A 23,800-nucleotide genomic window follows, 5' to 3' on the forward strand; every position below is an offset into this window, starting at 1 on the left:
ACAATCTTTCTATATTATTTATTCAAAAGCATCAGCCACCTGGGGTTTTTTGCTTGCTTTTAGGAATTTTGAGCCTAATGGTGGATCACATGTAACGTGTCTGCACTTCCTTCTTAGTACAAACAATTGAGTGCACTGGGCTTTTTAAGGCTATCGGGCTATTGGTAGATGTATCTCAGACTCCTAATGCAAGTCATTACTGCCCCAGAGGGAGAGTTTCAGAGACAGACTTAATACGTTGTAAGGACAAAGCTATTTGGAAAGTCAACCCTAAGTTTCATAATCATAATTTCTCTCCTACTGATATCCTAAGAAATATACCGTTAAGAACTGTTCTCCCATCTTCTCTATTTGGTCTTTTCAATATATTGTTCTCTTGAGAAGAAGCCAGGAAATCCACATTTCCAGAGTGACTCAGTGCCTAAAGGATGATATACGATCATTGTCATCAGTTAGTGAACCACTATGATGAGTAAGTCACAAGAGGAAAAAAGTTTCTAACATCAAAACTTATAATGCTTAAAAAAACAAGAGTTCCATTAGATAGAATCCAAATAATGCATCGTCTCTGACCCCAGCTTATGCATAAAGTACTTTAAAGGGTAAGTCATCAAAAGTTTTGTCCTGATCTTAAACATTCTTCTGCTATAAAAACACACCCTTCAATGGGCAGATAATCATAGCATTAGGAAACCTGTATTCTCTTTCTTGCACCATCCCAGCCAAGGCTGGTGATGCTTCACAGAATTTGATTTCTTAGAAATAGCAGGTCTTTAACAGGTTTGGCTGGTCCCAGATGCTGTTACGTGTACAGAAAACAGATTACCCTGTTACAGTGCCCTTCAAAATCAATGGAATATTCTTTAATAAATTTGCATAAGGGCACAAGCTCAAACTCTAAAGTCAAAAATAATGTATCAATTCTGATTCATGATGCCAAAATCTTTATCTCACATATTTAGCTTCTACTATTATATATGAACACGTTTGGAATCCATAGAGGTTCCTACTGGAAAACCTAATTTAGCCAGAGATCTAAGAACTGCCGCTAAACCTGTAACTTAACATTTTGTTGAAGAACAGTGAATTGCATGCTCTTTTAATCAACCGCTAGCTTGCCACAAGAAAACCATATTCACACTCAAAGAAGGTGATCTGACAGCTGTAAAATTGTACATATAGTGCAATTTTTAAGGTGCCATGGAGGAATTAAAGATGAATTTGAAAGATTAATTTCAGGCTCTTTTCTGAGTAATTAAGACTCTTGGTCTGGGAGTGTGGAAGTTCTCCCGTTGAACCTTGAGCATTAGCTGCATAGGAATGTATCATTGCTTGTACAGAAAAATGTGGGTTGTGATCTCTGGTATACCAAACACCTGTGATTTCAGTTTCTGGGCAGCTTCATATGCTCAATATGTTGTCATATTCTGAGACACAAATAGGTTGATACATGAGTATAGGCTAGTTTAAATTCATAAGCAAGATATTTATTTACAGAATCCCAGGATAAGAGTTCTCATACAGAATGTCCAAGATTTTAATTTGTCTCATATATGTGTCCTTGCCAAGGATGTATCAGAAGCCAGATAAGGTCATTCAGAAATTTATTACAGCTCCAAGGCTTTGAACTGAGATAAATCAAAGGCAGATTTTAAATTTGAAAGTAGTAAGTCCTTAATATCCCTTTGGTACTTGGCAAGTGCAATACATTGAGGTTTTTTTCCTCTGGATTGGGAAAGGACTGCATATTTTTCCCAAAATCAAAATGTATCTTGTCTATTCTTTCATTTAGAGCAAATGAACTTTTTTTTCCCTTTGAGCATCTTCATTATTTGTTCTGATTCAGCAAGATACTCAAATTAAAGGCTACGGATAAGAATGTGGAGTCAATAGAACTGCTTGTGTCCCCCAGCTAAGGAACATGCTTAAACATATGAGGAATTAAGCCTTAATTATTTTCTAGTCCTATTAAATGCTTCTTAAGGAAGATCTGGAGTACATCTTGGTTGGAACATTTCATATACGTCAGGAACCAGGGTTATCTTGATCTAGCCATGAATGTCCTAAGTAATTAACCAGCTTCACGATGATACTTATCAAAGTATTTATTTATTTTAAATAAGGAGAGAGACAAGACTCCTAAATTTGGAGTTATCCTGACATTGCTAATGCTACAAAATAAATTGCTAAGGAGAATGAAACAAAGAAAATCCCGAAGATAGGAATGCAACCACATCAGCAGAAAGAATGAAGTACCTTCCTTGTTGGTGAAGAATGCATTTAGATCATCACATTAGGTCTCTCTACCTGTTTGTTCATGCAGATTAAACCAAATGAGTTGTTTAAATTCTCTTGTTTAAATTCTCTTCACTTGTTTAATGGAAAGAGTGGAGACAAGAGGACAGGGTGACTTGGTTTTGGATAATGTATTAACTATGTTTAGAAACCTTTGTACATACACTAGGCACGCTAATAGGAAATCAGAAAAATGCAGGAAATTGAACCCTCTGCCTGCAGGACTCCAGGACAAAAAATTTCTGTCTGCATATGTAAGACTACACATGAAGAGAGGAGGCAGCTCTAGTGAATAAAAGGAATAGAAAAATGGTAGATAGGCAGTGAGCTTTAAGAACAGCCTTCTAAGCAAAATTTTAACTGGATGCTAAATTAATTAGAAGTTAATGAACTTGGTTTAAAAAACATACCTATTTTTTGCATGCCAGCTCAAGTCATAGCTTCCTGAAATCTTCATTGCCACGTCTTCCTTCCTCATTCTTCAAACTGGTAGAGAAACCTCTGCAAGTTGCAAGGATGTGTGATGCTTTTTGATTCTCTTCTACTTAATTTCTCTGCTACTGGGTTGTGCAAATCTTTTACTTCCAATATTTTAAAGCACTTCCCCTAATACAAAAATAAGAGTCAGAAAATCACTGGAGTAAAAAATTCATTGACAAAGATAAACCTAAGTGAGTAAAGTAATGAAAAAAGACTGTGGTATGTATAGTTTAAATACAGAAGAAAGCAGCTGTCTGGTGAATTTGCTTTCTCACAGCCAAAGCCATTTAGCTTGTGTTTAAGAATAATGCAAAATAGTAAAAATAATTAATAGAAACAGCTATCACTGGGGCTACTTAACTAAGAAAAACTAATGTGGTTAAGTACTTGAGGCGATATAACATTTAATGATGGATACTTATAGGGAACTTTATGTGTTCCAGGAACTGCACTTAAAGCAATTAATCCTTAGGACACCCCAGGGAGACGACTTTGTAAGAAATATTTTCCTGCTCAGTTTGCAGAAGGGGTTACAAGCACGGAAACAAGCTGTCATTGTAATATGCCCAAGACTAAATAGCACTTTGATAGGAACAGCAGGGCGAGAACTCCTGAGGTTCCGGGTTTCTGTTCTGCATTCATGTCATAAAAGTGGCAGAACCAGAGTGATATGGGAGATAAACACACACATTTATTTTGTGTGTGTGTCTGGGCACTCTGTTCCTAAGAGTGGATCTCATACACTGAAGTCCCATAGAAAGATACCAAAAAAATTATTGGTGCAATTTTCAGGATGGAAATCCATAGCTTTCCTCATGATTTTCAGTGCTATGACTAACAGAAAGTTAAGCTGATTTAAGAAAGTAAAAAAATAAATAACAGTTGGGTTGTTTGGGTTTTTTTTTATTTCAGAAATACTAGGGAGAGAAGAGTATTTCTTTGCTGATGTTTTGAGGCTGAAACAAGAGCTGGCATAAGTTGAAAATGTCTCATATTTTCCCTTGGGATTTTAAGTATCAGTGGATCATCTGAACAACAGAGGATGGACAACAAAATAAAGAGAATGTGAAAAAGGGCAAAACAGAATATACTCAGAAAGAGGAGGAAAGAAACTTATCTTGCAATTTAAAATTCCTGTGTTATTTTTGAAATAGTCACTTTTTAACCCCAACAGACTCATATAAGCAAGTTTTCATCTACCTTACTGAGGTTCACACAATAATTTTATGTGTTCCCATTTACAAGCATTTCATTGAACATAGCAATTATAGACTATTATCTTTATTATTAGCATTGGGTACAAGTAGTAGACCAACATGCCATTATAAAGACAACAACAAAATCATTCCTGCTTCAAACAAATTACACATTCTTTTTAATGGGATGTGTAAAATATTATAATGAGAACGATTCTGAATTGCACTGATTTTCCTGATTAAATGATGGCATGTACAGAAACTTCAAAGACTTTTTTTTTTTCTTGTAACTCTTACATTTAAAATAACCAGAGTTTTAAAGCAAGATTAATAGAGAATTAATATGGACATGGTCATTTTTATCCAGTGACAATTAGTACATTTTTTTAAACATCAGAGTTCTAAAATAAGTAAAAAGGAAGAATCTGATTTTGACACAGCTGTGTCCTGAATAACAAAAATTGAATTATCCTGTCATGAGTGTCAGTGATAAGTCTATGGACTTCAGTTTGCATGCTCAGAATGTTTATACTGATGTTTTCACAGCTCCTGCATAGGAGGGATGGATAAAGGTTTTTCTTAGGTAACATTCTCTGTCAGATATGCTCAGACATTGTTTTTTGCATTCTGCCAATCCAGCTGGATCCATAATCCATTCCTGCAAAAAAGACAGTACGAAGACCAACCATACTGTGAAAGCAAAAAGTTACTCTTGAAATCCAATCATGATTTGAAATACAGCTATTCAATTACCATACTTTTCTCCTCAAAGAAAAAAAAAAAGAAAGGGGGAAAAAGAAAGAGGAAAAAACATCATTGTGCTTCCCATGAGGCTGTGGGCTACGAGCAATTTGAATCTATCCTGTAGTTTTATGTATAATAGCTCCCCTAGTTTACACTTCTATTTTTTTATTCTACGTCTGCTTTCATAGGGAGAAAACAGTCATGATGTATCCATAATAACTCACAATTCACAATGATACATATTTCAATGATAAGACTTTTCCCAGACAAATAGAAACCAGGAGATGTCAGATTTTTTATTTTTACTGTTTTGTCACATATGGTCTCTGAGAAAGAAGCTAATGTGACGTTTGAAGTCACAAACACTCTGTTGTGCATGAACGATGAATCCTCCTCCTAATCTAGGAAGATGAAGTTCTCTTACAGCCTTAAAATAATTTGAAGAAAGAGCCCGAAGCCAGGAAGACTAATTAAGGAACACGGTGGAAATATCTGTGTGAGGTCGCTACAACTATAAATAATTAGAGGCAAATTTGGACGGAAGAGAAAATAAACCTAACCCCTGGTAGCAAGGGATAAGAAAACATCATTTTTACCACTATTGTTCAATTAGCCTCACAAGAGAGGAAGTAAGTTCACAGCCATGCATAAGAAAACCAAGAAGGAAGTCGAGTGAGCACAAGGAGAGAAACTCACTCTAGGGACAATATGGTTTTAACAAAGACCAAAAGAACGTCTTACAGAAAAAACTGCTAAAAACCCCAACAAAATAGGGTAATCCCCCAGCATCTATCCTAGCAGAGATGCTGAGGCAGTGAAAAAGGGAGCTTTAGCAGCATCCATACTTAACAAAGGAACAAAGAGGTCCAACAAGAGAGGAAAACCTCTGAGCAAAAGTATACAGAACATCTGAGGTACTTACTGTGTCCTAAAAATGGGTAATTTGGAGCAACTAGGGAATTCTTACAGTGCCAAGACTGATGCAGAACCGCACTTTTTGGTGGCTTATTGGTTTGGGGGTTTTAATTTTTTTTCTGACTTTTATGTTTTAAAACTTGTATTTTAAGAAACTTATTTTTAGCCTGAGCTGAATGTGGTGATGAGCACTCTCAGATTGCTTGTCAGAAATGCCCAGGGCTCATCACTAAGATATTACCAGATATTACCCCAGCTCTTTCTTCCTTATGGAGCAAAACATCACAATATAGTGAGGACTGAGGGCAGAAAGCTTGGCCAAGAGAGGGATTCCTGTAAAGGGGTATTCCCAGGAACCACTGGGATTTGTGGTTTACATCAAAAGTGTCCTGAAGAAGAGTGCAAGATGTAAATGCTGCCTTCATCAAATAGAAACTAAGGAAAACTTGTTAATGCCTTTGTTCCCCTTTGGTTTCCCCTTTCTCCTCCCTCTCCCACAATTTTCCCCTTTTTTTCATCCCTTTTTGAGAGGAGTTCTTTGGATCCCAGTACTAATTCATCTCAGAGAAGAGGCCAGATTTTTCTGGTAAGAGCTGTAACTCTTTCTTTGCAAAGCTCTTTGCTCCAGACTTCTTGTATCTCCAAGACAAATTAAATTCCTAAATAACATGCTTAGGGCTGGTGTTAGCTGTAAAAGTTCTGATCCTCCACTCATGTAAAGCACAAGAAAAAATAATCTCAGCAGGAGTAGGCTTGGGGGAGGGCTTCTAGTCCTCCTGCGTAACAGCAAGTCCCAGCACTTCACATCCACTGCCATTTGTTTCAGCAGCACTTCAGCGACATGTAATTCCTTATCCTGCAGGTGACAGATATCTTTGGTGTTATTGCTGCTCTGTGGGCAGTAAATCTCCACTCAAATATAAGCCTAGGTCATTCCATGTGACAACTTCTTTGCTTATTTGCATCACTGTAAGGCAGCCTGGCAATTATACAGAAAGTATGTTACCATGGCAACACAGGGAAACTGCAGCATCTAAAAAAAAATAAGACTGCAGAATTACTTAACATTTTATTCTCCAAAGACTTCAGTATTCTGAGTTTAAACTTTGCGCAAAAAAATCATAACAAATGGTGCCTATTTCCTAAATAGTGCTTCCTACATCTTTTAGAAGTAATTGCTTCTTTTCATCAAAGCATTTTATATTTTCATCGTTGTGGAATTATTGAGTACAGAGTTAAATGAGTAAAACACTCTTCTATCCCTTGTCCAGAATTTTTTTTTGGCAAAAAATACCACTTATTAGTCAAGTCAAATACAGTAATTATTTCAGCACAGTTAATGCGTAAGTCCCCTCACACACCTCCCACACAAATGACTGCAGACAGCTCTGACAGCGCCTGAGTCTTGGTAAAGCTCTGGAACAGCACAAAAGAATAGCTGACATTTTATTCTGCATAGGCTGGGAAGAGCCAAGCAGTCTGAATCATGAAAAGGGACACAAAAAGGTGAGAGGGACACAACTATCCAATGCCCAAGTCATGGGCTAGTACCCACCGACTCAAGATAAAAAACACCCTGGCTCCTAGCATAAGTCAGAAGGTTCCTTCTGGCTTAGTGCCTAATTCAAAACTGAAGCTCAGACAATCAAAGATGGCTTCATCATCCAAGTCCCACCAGCTGGTTTTGGATGTCACATGTCACATGATTTTAACCTTTTAGTCATGTGCTGGTGATCAGGAAAGCACTGGAGACAGTGCTACTGCAGACCCCTTGTAACCCAGGGTTTTGTAATAACTTAGTATAAGCTATTGCTGTCATATTAATGCTATACATAGTGGCAATACAATAAAGTACACATACAGTATTCATGAAATTCTAAAAAACAAAACAAAATAAAATAAAATAAAATCACTATATCCCAGGACATTTTCTCTCATGCTGCTATCATTTCATCTCAAAAAACATGGTCAATGCATGTAAAGGCAAAAGCTTTTTAGTGGCCTAAGAGTTATTCTGTTCCTCAGAACAGAAATAATTATAAGCATACATGAAGCAGTCATAGTTTTAGGACACCTTCCTTGCAAACAGAGGGCAAGCAGAGAGCCCTTTTTGACAAAAATGGAACTGTGTGACACAGATACAAAATTTTAGAGAAGCCCATTAATGCATGACTAATGCTCTCCACTGAGGTAAATACTCTGGCTTCAATTCTTCCTCTAAAAGATTTGACACTTGTAGCGGCCTACTTTAAAGTCTGATTTTGTAAAACACACCATTCAGTCATTCATTGGCATGGTCAATAGAGATACATATTGACTTCTGAAGATCAGAATTTGAAAAACAAAGTCTTGCTGTGCAGTGTCTCTGATCTAAATTCCATGCTAATTAACCTATATCTTTCAATTTAAAACAGATCTTGCTTCCTTAGAAAGAGGCTTAATTATGTTACCTGTATTGCATTTCTGAAATAGATGGCAAAGTCCAGTCTCAAGTCTTTGTTAACACCATTAACAAATAAAATTCACAGAGAGCTGGTTAGGAACAGAAACGCAAAAAAATGTCCAAATCATTTGCACAAATAAAACATCCATGATTTAACCACCATGCTATACCCAGAATTATCCACTGCCTTACTATGTACAATAAATATGCAACAAAAATTCCAAATAGCCCACCTATCTATAGTACAATTCTAGATCTTAAGGCCAACAATACAACAGAACATAAAGTAATAGCTCAATAAAAACTCAGAAGTAAAGGCAGCAAAGATATGCAGATTTTTGTTCCAAACAATAAACCCAATGAACAACAACCAGAATGCCAGGCACAGGAAAGAGAAGAAGCAGCAAGAGGAGGGGAGGTAGCACAAGGAGATACTTGATGTTGTCAGGGAGTCTACTGGCATGTCAACTGATGAAACAAGATGAGAGCTGTGAAAAGAAAGTGGTAAACATGAAGCAGCAGCTCAATCATTAACAAGCAACAGCCAACTAATGGGGAAAGACATCCAGCTACCAGGAAGCCGACTCTTAACTAAAACTGCCACGATGGAAAAGTGACCACCTGGCACCACTGAGAAGAAAACAACAACCAGTCTCACATCCCAACAAAATTATAAGTATTGAGAGGAAAAAGCAGGAAGAAGGGAAGCCTGAAGGTAAAGCTGCAGGAAGATTTTGGCCACATTGCAGACATTATTTGAAACTAATTGAGTTTTGACCACAGCCTCATGCAGTTTAGTGCAGCATTCACAATGAAATGAAGAGACTTCCAGGTGCTAAAACATCTGTGTTCCTTTTGGAGAAAATGAGGTATGGTCATAGGAATAGGATTACTTACCACCTCAGACTAACTGCTCACCTATTCCTGTTTGTAAAAGGGCTGAATTGAGTGGTGTTTCTGTTCATAGGATAGGATTCCTTTCACACCACAGCAGTATTTCCTACCATGCCAATCTCCCCGTAAAACCACGTCTAACTAAAGAGAGGGAGGAAATATGACACATCAATATGGGAAGTGAGGAGTCAAGAAGGTTCAATTCCGTGCCCTGTCACATCCTTCTGGTGTAAACTTTTATAAGCCAATTTAGGCAATTAAACTCCTTCCAGTATACCATCATATTCTTGGCATGGCTTTCCAATGGGCTCTGCAGGTGATGCACAAGCCTGCACTGGGGTACCTGTATGCTCCTGCAGTCACACTGGAAGCCTTCCTATCTGTTGAATGAAGACAATAATCTTCCAAAACCTATAAAAATGTGATCTGGGAAGAGATATGGATGGCAAAGAGCTGGGGAAATATTAGGTCTGTATACCCTCTTTATTCACAGAGCACAAACTGTTGAAGTATCTAGTGGATATAGGCTGAAAGGAATGTACAGCCACCTCTACAGAAAACATATGGCTGAATTCAATCTTGGTGTAAACAAAAATACTCTTAAGTTTCACACAATTTTTTTCCTTCTTTTTATTTCACACTTTTCCCAATAGCTGCAAACTATCGTCAAAGCCCATCACAGATGAAGTCATTTCTGAAGCTAAGCTATGCATTTTTTAATGCCATTTTATCTTTTCCCATATGTCACTCCATCTATTTCTGTTGCTCTTCTTCACCTTAAGCTGATGATGTATCTGGTAATTCACTCTCCAGCAAAGCCTGATTCATCTATAACCACGTAAGGACAGATTCTCTGATGAAATCTTTAATTAAGATGGTTTGGAGGAGGGAAACTTCACAGTTCCCTCCAAAGATATTTTTTCAAGGCATTCCACTTCTGGGAAAAAAAGCTCTCTGAAGACTGTGGAATTAACATAATAATACAAACACTAAGGCCAAAATTGCAAAATAGAGAAAACTGTTTCCGGACAGGTTTTCTTTCATTCACCTGTGCATTTTTTTCCTTTTTAAGGACAATCTTGAGAGGGATAAGTTAAATTTTTCTGCGTCTATAGTAATTACAAAATTATTTCACCCATTTTGACAGACATCTTTCCATATTGTCACATTCTTTTTTTTTTTTTTTTGCCTGTATATCAAGACTCTTGACTCTAAATCAATGTTTGCTCTACGATTTACTTTGGATGTTTGGAACTCATGGTTATGTTTTACCATTTCCATAAGAAATACGTTACTTATGCTGCTAAATTATTAGTCCCTAAAACAGGTCATTAAATAGCTATATTGTTTGATATATTGTTATTTTTAATACATCTGGTAGTCCTTCAGCTCTGTTTATGGAACATATGCTATTACTCTTTTCAAGTAAATGCAAATTAATTTTTGTCAGCTGATTTCATAGAATGAGATTAAACTCTGAAATTAAATCCAAAGATATTTTATTTCATCTGCTGCAGTCTGTACAGCCACTGATTTTCTACTGTACTTTCAAAAGAACAATTCAAAACATGCCTGATAAAAAGCAACTTTTATAAGAATCATGATACTTCCTGCTCAAAATGGTTTTATATGTGTAGAGAGATGGTTTTTGCTACAATTCTATTATGCTTCTAGAAGCAGAAGTTAAATTTATGGAAGGCTCATGATTATCTTGCCACCTCTACCCCTTTCTTCTCTACTCCCAAATTACTAATCAGTACAACCAGATGTGCTTTCTCCCATTTTCAAGCAAGTGACAGGTTAAGTATTCACCCCAAAACTGAATGCCATAAATTCTCCAGAGCGGAAAATCCCCCAGGCTCTGTTTCTTCAATTGTTTCCTCACTTGCTCCCTTGTCCTGCCCTGAAATTATTTCTGTATGACCTCCCCTTATTTCTAGTTTGTGTGTGCATATACGACAAAGAAATCTTGCAGAGAATCTCAATCTTTGCCATTTTCAATTCATAATTAATTCACTCCTCTTCATTTATTAATGAACTAATTTCTTGCTAAGGTTAAAGTTACTCAAAAAGGAAAAAAGGCAGCACTTTTTCAGTGCATGGAGGGCTCCCAGCCATCAGTAAAGAAACATGTTTTGGTGGCCTAAATCCCAGAGGAATCCACACACTACAGCAATGAATAACAGAAGCTGAATGTTTGGGAAAACGGGACCTGACATCTGTTTTGGACTTGTTGGGACTTCTTATTTCTAAGCCATGTAAGTCTGATTAGACTCTTTAGAAGATGAAAACAAAAACAACCCCCTCAACTATTCCTCTATAAACATCTGCAGACAAAATCTTTCTCACGGCTTTTGAAGATGTGCCTCTCCACCTTCACATGTGTGGATAGTATTTATTTTCTGAGGATCATGAAAGCAATTATTTGAATTTGTGTACAAAATACCTTTTATGATCATTAGCATCCTGGAATGGAAAGCTCAAGATTTCAGGCGTCTAAATCAGGAAATATACAGGTATACCAGACTGTATGTCCCAGTGCAACTTTTACCATGCTGGAACCATAAAGTTGTGCAGGTTTGGCACAAAATTTATGTATATAAATTCTCCCCTATATACAGTCTGATCATTATACTGAGCTACACATTATTTCCTATATATTGCAAGGTAAGGGGAAGTGGGGTAAGAGAAGATACTTTATCCATACTACTTGGAGAGAAGTTTTTGAATATTGCATGCTGCTAACCACATCTACTGGATTATCCATGCCTCCTGTTCTCCCTACCCTCTTGTATGATTGAATGTTACACACTGATTTCAGATCAGGCTCACTCTCTTTTCACTACCATTACGTTCTCATTTCTATTAGAAAATGGGTCTTTAGCTCATTTGACTATGTGATATGCACATTTCTAAAACAAAAAATAAGGTCAGCCAAGGTCACCATTACTAAGGGAGCCTATTCTAAAATTATATAGCCCAGATGTGATTTTTTTCTCTTTTAATCAAATGTAGGACAAGAGTAAAGAGTACTTGAATTGACACATTAATATAGGAGGTAGACTATGTGAAGAAGGAATTAGAGTTATAATCAAAGCCTGATGCATAAGAGCAGATTGCTTCAGCTATGTTCAGAGTGGAGTATAATTTGATTGTCTATCCATTTTGATTTCTTTATTGCTTTGTTACTGAAGACTTATATTGTGTTTCTATACACAGACACACACAAGCTGTAAGGGAGAGATCATAGTTACTGTTGGCAAGGAAACAAGTTACTGGGTGCTGAAACTCACATTTCAAATTAAAATTATATTAGGATTTGAGTCAATTCATAATTAAAATTGTCAGTGATTTTTTATTTGTATAAACTTAGAGCAGGAAATCATTAATCGACCTAATATATTTGAAGGAAACTTATTTCACTAGTGTTGAACTCAGGGAAAGATACAAGATACAAATTGCAATAACTTGCTTCCCACAGCTTTTAGTAATTTTTGAGGAACCAAGACATCAAAACCAGAATTTTTTTGTTGGTTTCTGTTAAGTTACTCCTATAGATTGCACCTGAATTATCTGCCTTCCCACAGTTGCTGTCCAGAAAGAAAACAACTGCCATTTCCCTTTTTCCTATTCTTGTTCATGTTACACTCATATGCAGCCTTCCTCGTACCCCTCTGTTGCAGTCCCTTCAAGTTTTGCGCAGATGTTCCAAGAAATTCAGCACCTCTATTTCTCTTTATATTTTAGGATAAACAAGAAAAGAGCCTGGAAATATCCACTGGACCGAAGTTGTATAGACCTAGCAGCAAAAGTTAAGGAAAAAGTTTACTCCTTGTGGCTATTCTGAGGGCTTCAAAAAGCAGCCACAAAGGGACAGCCTTTGTGTACCACACATCACAAGGATACAGACAGCATTTTCCTGCCATGTACTGTATGTTACCAGAACAAAATTCAATTACATGGTCATTATACAAATTTCATTGTCCCTACCTGATCTGAATCTGAATCAAAGAGTAGTGATTTATCAGTTTTTTCTGAAGTAACATTTCTGTTTTTCTTCCATGTAGCAATTAAAGGGATTCAGTAGGGATTACTGAAAGTGTTACCAGTTTATGTGAAAACAATAAATGTGAAAACATGAAGTGTGGCAGCTCAACTGGAACAAGTCAGCATTTTAAGTTTTTCACATATAAATCAGTTCGTCATATATATCTTATTAAGATATTATAACTGAAGAAACTATAATTCACTTCCCATTCTGTTCTCATGGTAAAGCTGGTATAGTCTGGGAATGTATCATCTCTGCTTGACTCACTTTTGGGAGTTACATGCATACTGTATAATGAGAATAAAATTTCATGTCATATTTTGAAAATGGCATTTATGGTCTATTTATGGCTCCACAGTTCAAGGTCATTTACAGGGATCATTATCTCCACTTATTCTGCCAATTCTTTTGATAGTTTGACATAGTCAACTAGTAAGGTTTCTGAAAGTATTAAAGCACATGTTGCCTTAGTTTAAAATAGATGACAACTTAGATACATTGATGTATTTCAAATTAGAAAAAAACACAAGATATAATTTATAGACATAGAATCACAAAATATGCTGTGTTGGAAGGGACCCACAAGAATCATCAAGTCCAGCTCCTGGCCCTGCACAGAACCATCCCCAAGAGTCACACCATGTGCCTGGCAGCATTGTCAAACACTTCTTGAGCTCTGTCACCCTTGGTGCTGTGACCACTTCTCTGGGTGGCCACAGCACCAAGCCTGACAGAGTTGGTTCCAGTGCCCAACCATCCTCTGGGTGAAGAACCTTTTCCTAATATCCAGCCTAAACCTCCCTTGACTCAGCTTCATGCCATTTCCTTGAGTCCTATCACTTATCACGAGTGAAGAGATCAGTTCCTGCCCCTCCTCCTCTTCCTTTCATGAGGAAGTTGTAGACTGCAATGAGATCTCTCCTCAGTCTTCTCTTCTTCAGGCTGAACAAAGAAAGTGACGTCAGCCACTCTTCATAAGGTTTTCCCTCCAGACCCTTCATCATCCTTGCTGCCCTCCTTTGGACGCTCCCCAATAGCTTAATGTCTTTTTTACATTGTGGCACCCAAACCTGCGCACAATATTCAAGGTGAGGCTGCCCCAGTGCAGAGCAGAGCGGGACAATCCCCTCCCTTGCCCAGCTGACGATGCTGTGCCTGATGCCCCCCAGGACATGGTTGGCCCTCCGGGCTGCCAGGGCACTGCTGATTCATATTCAACCTGGCATCAACCAGGACCCCCAGATATGGAAGACGGCTTCAGTGGATCGGTGCCGCATTTGTCCCTACTGGGTCCCTCGTGGACCGCTCAGGCAACACTCTGCCAGCACCTACACATGCACACAGTCTCACCTTTGCAGGTGGTTGCAAACAGCCCCTCACACACACAGTCTGTGCACGAACCGGAGACAAAGAGGCAAGAGGGGTTCTCTGCATGCATTCTGAGGCATTTAACGGCAACACACCCAAAGGGAGCAGAGGCAAGAAAGAACAACCAAACCAAAAGCCTGTGCCCGTTTTATCCCAAAAACTCCCAAAGGCAGGCAGAGCATCCAAAACCAATAGTCTGAGGGCTAGGGGGCAGAGGCAAGGTTGAATGACGTAACAGGAGCCAATGGGAAAAGGGATGGGAGGGGGAGAGGGCCAGTGACCAGCAGAATCTAGACAAAGGGAGAACTTCCTAGCACAGTGTTGTAAGGAGAGACCACTTTTAAGGCGACTAAGGGGGTGTAAAGTGAGACAGCCACCGCAACACCAAGATCCCTTTCTGCTCTCCAGCCTCTCATTCCCCAGTCTGTAGGCACGTCAGGGTTGTCCCATCTCAGGCGCAGAATCTGGCACTTGCCCTTGTTAAACTTTATATGATTGGTGATTGCCCATCTCTCTAATTTGTCCAGGTCTCTCTGCAGGGCCTCTATGCCCTTGAGGGAGTCAACAGTGCTTCCCAAGTTAGTGTCATCAGCAAACTTACTTAGTATTCCTTTGAGTCCTAGATCCAAGCTGTTAATGAAGATGTCGAAGAGCACTGGGCTGAGGATGGGGCCCTGTGGAACCCCACGAATGACCAGACACCAACCACTCACTATAACTCTCTGTGCCCAAGCTGTGAGCCAGTTGCTCAGCTGTCGCATAACGCAGTTATTCAGCTCTGGGATGGATGTTCTGTCCACAAGGACACCGTGAGACACAGCATCAATGGCTTTGCTGAAGTCCAAAAAGATTGTATCTACTGGATTTCATAGATAACTAGGTGGGTTAGCCTGTTGTAAAAGGAAATCAGGTTGGACAAGTAGAACTTTGCCCTCATGAAGCCCTGTAGGCTGAGATCAATGACTGCATTGTCCAGAGGTGTTTTCAATACCTCCCTGAATAATCTTTTTCATGATTTTACCAAGCACTGAATTGAGACTGACAGGCCTGTAGTTTCTAGTGTCGTCTTTCTTGCCATTCTTGAAAATCAGGATGTTAGCCAGTTAGTATATAATTAACTAAGAATTTTAAGCATTTTTTGTAAAAATTCCTACATTCCTGGAATAATTATCAAATTCTGTATGGAAAATGGCTCTTCCAACTTTATTTCTTTATGCAAAACAAATAATCCTTATAATTTTAAGCTCAAATACAATTTTAATTCTTTTTTTGTTAAAAAGAGTATATTTTTGAAATAATTAACTAGAAAAGGTACTTCGGAACAAGCTATTAAATCCTACTACATGTGGGAAGATGGGTCTAAATCTCTTGGACATTTTTCAGCCAGCAATATGTCAAGCACTTATTATGTTATGAGCTTTATTTCTCCTGAATAGAAGGAAAATTCTTACTGATTTAACTTCATTAACTATGCATAGCCATCAGCAAATTTAAAGAATAGAATTATTAGACAGTTTTCCTGTTCCCTCTAGGGAAAAAATTCTCCACTCTTTTCACAAAGCTGTGCAGAGCTGCCTTACTACAAGTATTAACCTCTTAGCATCTGTAGTAATAACACATTTTCTTTCTCCTCTCATAATAAAAATAATTCAGTTGTTGAGTACTTTAATCATTACTTCTTAGTACTAATGGCTCTTTATGCAAGTGGATCTAATAGCACTGAATTATCAGTACTAATATACCCATAAAACTCCAACAGTGAAACTATCTGGCATCAGGTACTGTGCAATGTTGTGAATCTTATTATTTTTAACTACATATGTCTACAAAAAACACCCTTCTTTGCCTACAGATGATCAATACAAACTAGTGATGGACCAAGTTCTTTAAAGATATTACATTTTTTTTAGGAAGTACTAGCAAGTAAGACATACAAAGCCAAAGTATTTGTATTTGTAAATACAGACACTGGCTACACCAGACCTAAACTTCGCCCTGTGAGCTTAGAAAATCTCAGTTCAAGTTTAGTGTGGTTTCTTGCTGCAGTTGTCAAAGGTGCCCCACAATCTAATGATGACGAATTTATCCCAGTCATGTTCTCAAGGGACTTCAAAGCACTGAACACATCAATTTCAAAAGAAAATGCTTGGTTCTTTCAGAAATACCTATAATATTTTTCTGGCTACATTCATCCCAGAATGCCAGTGCTATGTAAACACCACTGAACATAGCACAGCATTTTATTCATGCATGGAGGTATAGACGAATGAACCAAACCCATCACACAGGGATTATTCCAGCCAGAAGACTGGTGATTGCTATAGGCAATTTTTATGATTAAAATAGCTAATAATAAATGACAACTCCTTCATTCCTTCTGCACTGCCAGTTACTAAAACAAGTCTCCTTCCTGTTGCATTTCTCTTTAAGCAGGTTTCAAAAGCAGCATCCAGAGCCACATGTTCAGCACCCCTATGGGAAGAGGAGCATGTCCAATCCTATTGTGCTTGGGGCCATGGGCAGAAGTGTGGGTGCCTGAACACGCTAAGGAAAAGAGGCTCTTGCTGAGTCTCCAGTCTTCAAGGAGAGTGTGAGATTTTGTGTTATTGGTGAGAAATCAAGCAGCAGGAAGCCAAAGTGTTTTCTAGAATAGCTAAAATATTTTCCAGCCCTGAAGGTACGCTTTGATTTCTTCTTACTTTGAATGCTTTTCCTGACCCTCCCGAAAATTCCCTTTCTTCTCTGCTGTTTGTCTCACTCTGCTTTCACCAAACTTCTCAGAGTAACCAGTTGCTCTATTTGTGAAAGACAATTTCATGCTATGTTGGCACATCTAGTAGAGATGATGTCCCAGACAGAAAGCTACAGAAGGTTTTGCTGGGTGTGGTTTTGTGGAGACCTGTGCACCTCAGTATCTGTATGTGCACAGTGTTTTCCTCTTTCCTCTCAACTGACATCAAACCAGAAGAAGGGAATGTTTCTGAAAAAAAAAATTGCAAAACTCTATAAATTAATTTCAAACCAAAGCCATTTGGGTCCTCAAATTATAGGCAACAACACTGGCAACTGCTGTTATTGACTCCGCAGTGGGTAGCTCAAGGGAGTCAAGGTGATTGACAGCTCTCTCTGGACTAAAAACCACTGAAGATGAGCCATTTTTTTCTACAGCTGATGTATTCCTACAGAAGCTTGAAAGAGCAACACGAACTTCTGCTTTTCCTCCACTTTAAAAATATTTATATTATTGCCTGTTTAGAGCCCTCCAGAGCACTTTTTTGCTTTCTAACCAGATTTTGGTCATATGTCATCATATACACAATGAGGCATATGTCATCCTTGCCTTTCTGCTCCTTTTAGGTTACCTACCACAATTAATAATTAAAAAAAGAAATCCAAATAAAATATGATACTGGAAAAAACCAAAAAGGACTCAGAAACAGCTCCCAAGATCTGAAGAGAATTTCTGAAATTACAGTGGAAGTTTTCTCCTCCAAAACCTAGGTGTATTTTCACACATTCCCTGACTGATTCATGGAATAGTCACTAAGTTGATGGAATAGCTCTGAAAGATTTAAAAAGATTATACCAATTAAGTCAGCTTAAACATTGGCAACACATTAAAGTCATTGAAATTATTACACACTTCAGAAAATATAAAGTTATTAGTACAATACTTGTATATTCTGTTACAATATTAGATATTAAGAAACAGCTGACTGCTTTTTTTCTTTCCAATAAGCCCTGGGTTGAAAATCTATTCTTTGCCCATCCGGTTTGTCTGCACATATTCTCTCAACAATAATCATTCTTTCAGCAGAGTGTCTTTTCCTTAATGCAGAGTCTCATCTAGGAGCAGTGCACTGATGTCTTTGGTGGAATTTGGTGCTCAGCATATGCAGCACTCAGATGTGCTATGAATAGTGTACATACAAATCACCTCTAAATTTGTTCATTCCAGTAGTGTAAATTAGCAACATTCTGAACAGATTTTTCAAAGCATTCATCACAGAAAAAAATTTTTAGATCTTCTATGAATGCTAGTTCTGCTTTAGTATCACAGAACTACAAATCTCTGTCTTCCCAAACTTATGGGAACACACTCTTCATTCTATCACAAACAAGACTTAACAGTTAGTATTTTTTTATTATTTACTTCACTAAAGCTGTGCTCTAACTACACTAGTGCTCAAAGTACAGCCAGTCAGCCAGCTGTTCAATTGCTCTGTCAGCAACACAGAATCTTTTAAAACTAAACTGCTAAAATGGCTGTTTAAAGACATGTCAAACTATTCAGTGGTGTATAAAATACTGAATGGGAGCCACTGTTTGCTGGTTAATGATGGGCAAGAGACATAATTTTCCATGAAAACAGTAAAATTTTTAGGACTTGCATTGTTGCACTAATGCCTCCTAATTTGCAGCACACAGCACTGCATGAAAAAGGACTCACATAGAAAAGACATAACTGGGCTGAATTCCATAGGCCTTTGCCAGGCAAAAGCCATTTACTCAATTAAACAGCACAGAATTTAGCACACAGACCCTGACAATTTGTCTCATACACAAAAATGTATGGTTTTCTAAAATAAGAAAATTTGACACTAACCAATTTTATTTCATATTCCCATCTGATAAACAGCAGAAGTATGAATGTTTATATCCCTTCTATAATTCCCACTTCTAGCGCAACTGTAAATACTGTGAAGAGATATAAAATTTTAAGACTTTTTGGGCTCCTGTTTGCCATCTGTCTGCAATGAAATCTTGGGGCAATACGTGATAGAGTTTAATTATGCATTGCAAGAAAATTGTAAGTATTTTTTACTTAGCTTCATGTTGAACTGATTGAATATTTCCTTGTTGTCAGCATCTAGGAACTGTGAACATGAGGGACTAAAAGAGACCCCAGGAAATCATCTAGATTAATCTCCTCTCAGAGAAACATCAATACCACTTACTTTCAACTAGAAGGATGTTCTAGTCTGTGACTTGTCATTTTAAGTTGTATACAATGGACAAACATCACCTGATAGGTTTTTTTTTCTGAAAAGAAATTAAAGTCTTTTATTATCTTCAGTAAGGATTAAATATTTCCTACTAAGTTTAAATTGCAAAAGGGGCCATTACAGAAAATAGCCAATTTCACTTATCTTTACAACATCAACAGTGCCATGATTCCTGGGTAGCATTTAGCATAATTTCAGCTTCGAGTTTAAAGTCATGACTACAGTTTGTCCCAAGGGACAAATTCCTGCTATTTGTAAAGACACACAGAGATTTTTGCTGCCCTTCCTACAAAAGAATGAATGACAGACAGGGCTGACTTCAAGAACAATAAAAAAAAATTCCCAGAAAAATTTCTGGTGGGAAAGAAGATAAGGCAAAAAGGCTATGAATTTAAGCATAGCCTGATTACAATATTCAAATGGCTTTTGGATCCAAGATAATTTGCTGGGTCAGAGCCCATTCAACTTCAGGGAAGTGATAAATTTTTTTGCTCATCTAACAAGATGAACAAACCCTGAGATATCTGGAAAGGTTTAGCTGACTTCTCTATACATTTGTACTGAAGCAAGCTTCTGCAGAAGCAAATTTCGTAGTCTAGAGCCATTCACTAAGTCAGTACTCATACAACATACTTTATCCTCGTGATGTATAGCTTCATTACTCAGAGCATTTCCAGCTTTTCACTACCAAATCTGATCTGCCCTCCAACTGCTTCTCCGAGCAATGCACAAAATATTGCGCGCAGCAGTCCCTTCTGACTCAATTCATTGCTACCTAGTTTCTAATGACGTATATGCGTTATTGTAGTTCATTCTTAAGTCTTCCAGTGAATCTATGAATTCACTTTGTACCTGTAGCCATAACCAGAATGTTAGATTTTACACAAAGATGAAGAGAATATAATAATCTCAATATTTTGGTCAAAGTTTGGAAACACTGCTTTAGCTTTTTCAGGAAAATTTGTGTGCTTCATTCTTTAGCTGTCCTTTGTAGGTCAGTCTCTCCTCCTGGGGAAAGCACCTATTTTCATACAAAAGTCCTGTTTAGTCAAAAACTACTTCTGCAGTGAGCATGCTCAAGTGTAACTTTCCATCAAGCATAATACCAGCACAACAGTGGAGGTTAAAATTTAAATTCCTGTTAACATGTTCATTTTATAGTCTGTTCTTTCTCATTCTATTCTCTAAACCTCTTTTACATGAAAGGATGCTTCTCAAGGATACAGCTAATGCAGGGAAGCATAACATACGAACCATTTACAGTCAAGGCTAAACCAGTCTTTACCTCATTAAAGTTATGCTTTGGCAGCTGTTACAGTCTATCAGGAAAGGAACATTGCAAACTAAACAATGCAAAATAACTCAGCACAAAAATAAGAATTGTTTTGTTGAGTCCTACCTCTGCATCTTCCAAATTTAATCAGACTCTTGATGTTAGTTTAGCATATTTTTCGTCTGGATTCCCTTTTTGGTGTTTAGAAGGAGAAAAAAATGAATAAATATTTATAACAGACATTTTATTTAAAATTAACTGTTCTGGTGAAAAGAACCAGGCAGTTCTGATGGAACTCTGCAGCACTTCAGGGAAAATTGGAGCTTTGCTGTACTGAGTTTCACAGGAGTAACCATTTTGCCTAACGTGAAGTCTCCTCATGAAAACAATCACTTTGCAGAATAGGCTCTACCCATCTAGGAGCACCAAAACCAAATTCATACCACTAATGTCATTGTATCAAGAATTCAGTCATACAGGCTTCTTAATCAATCATTCTGACCTTGTACTGTGATACCACAATGGTATTCTTCCCATAACCTCGCAGGCTGTACTACTAGTTAAATTACCACCAGTAATACTGGCGTCATAAAAGATGTCTATGTATAATATTTAAAAATAAACACATAAGCATATACTTAATATATATATTATATATTTTTTTAAATGTATTATGTATTTTAAAATAAGCACATAAGTAAATAGTTAAAGCAAAATATTATTTATTGCCCAAGTCACTGGAGAACCAAGTACGCTGTGTGTTTCACAAAAAAGTCCTAGCTTCCCTCCTCTCTTAGGTTTCTTCCAAAATGACTGAAAAATTTCTTTCATTCTCTCCTAGTTAAAGTATACATCTTTATGAAGGGTCTCCAGCTCCTTGCACAGTGTCTGTACACCTGAGAGCTCCAGCCACACAGTGAGACACAGCAGAGGGTAGAACTTGCTGTCACAACATGTTTTAGATTTTCAGACTCAAATTAGGCAGGACTTTTGGATTTAGTAATTAACTGCCCTTGATCAGTAATCCAGGAATATAAATAAATACATGCATCAATCACTTGAAGTTTATGTCATCAAGCTTTTATCTTTAGCTGTACCTAAATTAAAATATATCTGAACAGGCATGAAAGGTAAAGTAGCTTGGCAGACTTATTTTTACAAAACACTTAATCACACCACCCAAAGATCAGTTGCATAATTTAGTATGTCACATACCACCTTCAACAGATAAAAATCACAAATTTAACGTACTTCATTGAGCAATGAAAGTAATGAGAATGGAAAACATTTTGTTATAATGACAAGCCCTTTTTTTGTATGCACCTTTCTTAACTGGAACAATAGCAGCAATTAATATGAAGTCATTCTGGGATAGCTTTCTATTCTGTGTCAAATGAGATGCACAAACACTCATGGAGTATTTCCACACATTTTTCAAGCCACAGTAGTTTTTACAGGACTACCTAGAACACTGGCACTCAGAGGTAGTTTATTCAAAGACTAACAATAAGACTGTCTGGTTGCTCTTATTTCATTGAGGAAAAGAAAAGCCAAACTCCTATGATTTATGTTTTCTACTCTTGACTAGATCACCACTTCTCCTATTTTTCTTGTCTCTCAGGCAATAAATATTTCCAAATGTCTTCCCTCAGACACACTACACCTAATTTAAAGACAAAGCCCTTAGGTTCAAAGATGACTCAATACTGGTTTTTTCTACAAAATGTAACAAAAAGAAAGAAATTTGTTTATGGACGCCACTTTTCTTTGCTCTCTAAGAATACTAACAGGTGTATTTGAAAGTATTTGAAAGAAAGTCCTTTCTTACCAACAGCAATCTTGGTCTAGTTATCTATGAAGCAATCTCTTGCAATGGTGAAGAGGGTAATAAAGAAAAAATGAAATGGGGGCAGAAAGCGGCCAGCCAATTAAAATATAAGTGACTAAACAAAAGACAGAAAGAAAGCTCCAATTTCATGCCATGTTTACAGAGCTTAAACAAAGAGAAAGGCACTACTTTACCTCCATTCATCTGTCTGGCCTTCCTATCACTGCTGATCTACAGCTTACTAAACAACAAAATGCACACATTCTTCATTTCTTTATGACTTGCATGTAGGCTACAAGTAAATCTAATGCTTCACAGTGATGTATGAGGGTTTAAAGATTAGGTAACCACTCTCATGAATCATTGTAATTTCCTACAGACACACCTAGACAGAGACTCGTCACTTGATTTATACAGAAGTTTTACAGTTCTTAGATGAATAAATAAACCGATTTTTTACAGGCAAGAAACAAGACAACAATGCCCAAGGCAAGGAAATAATGAAACATCCAAAATCATTTACAGAAGCCCCACTACTACCTTCAGTTTCAAGAGAAAATCCCTGCCAGCCAAACCTAGGGAAGGCAGCATCCCAGATGCTTGGACACTTCCAGAGATGGGGCATCCACAACTTCTCTGGGAAACGTGTTTGAGTGTTTTGCTACTCTCTGAGTAAAAAAATTTCTTTTTGATATCTAATCTAAACCTACTCTATTTCAGTTTAAAGCCATTCCCTCTTGTCCTGTCACTACATGCCCTTTTAAAAATCCCCCTCCATCTTTCTCGTAGGCTCCTTTCAGGTACTGGAAGGCTGCAATTAGGTAACTCCAAAGCCTTCCCTTCTCCAGGCTGAACAATCCCAATTCTCTCAACATCTCCTCATAGGAGAGGTTCTCCATCCCTCTCATCATCTTGGTGGCCTCCTCTGGGCTTACTCCAACAGGTCCATGTCCTTCCTATGCTGGGGACAGTGCTGGATACAGCACTGCAGGTGGGGTCTCATTGGAGCAAAGCAGAGGGGCAGAATCACTTTTCTTGACCTGCTCACCACGCTGCTTTGGATGCAGCCCAGGTCATGGTTGATTTTCTAGGCTGCAAGTGCACAATTGCCAGCTCATATCCAGCTCTCTCTTTTACGTAGCTGAAAATGTTAAAAACATCCCAAGTGAAATACAGATTTTAGTTGTGCATCCTTTTTTTTTAAAACAAAAAAAAGAGAGAGAAATAGAATACATAAAACCATTGTAGGAAATATTTTGCATCCATTTTAAGGTATCAGAAATTGGTGCAGTGTCATATCTCCAGTGCCC

General features: G+C 37.7%; 1 long non-coding RNA gene across 1 annotated transcript in view; it reads left to right on the forward strand.

The window, feature by feature from the left end:
* Positions 1–21,407, forward strand: part of LOC116444016 — a 44,482-nt gene extending 23,075 nt beyond the window's left edge. The window contains exons 3-5 of the long non-coding RNA XR_004240152.1: positions 12,715–12,893; positions 15,007–15,263; positions 16,817–21,407. This is a non-coding gene — a long non-coding RNA (uncharacterized LOC116444016). The remainder of the gene's footprint in view (positions 1–12,714; positions 12,894–15,006; positions 15,264–16,816) is intronic.
* Positions 21,408–23,800: the final 2,393 nt, after the last annotated feature.

The sequence above is a fragment of the Corvus moneduloides genome, chromosome 5 (genome assembly GCF_009650955.1).
Source record: "Corvus moneduloides isolate bCorMon1 chromosome 5, bCorMon1.pri, whole genome shotgun sequence".
Taxonomy (NCBI): domain Eukaryota; kingdom Metazoa; phylum Chordata; class Aves; order Passeriformes; family Corvidae; genus Corvus; species Corvus moneduloides.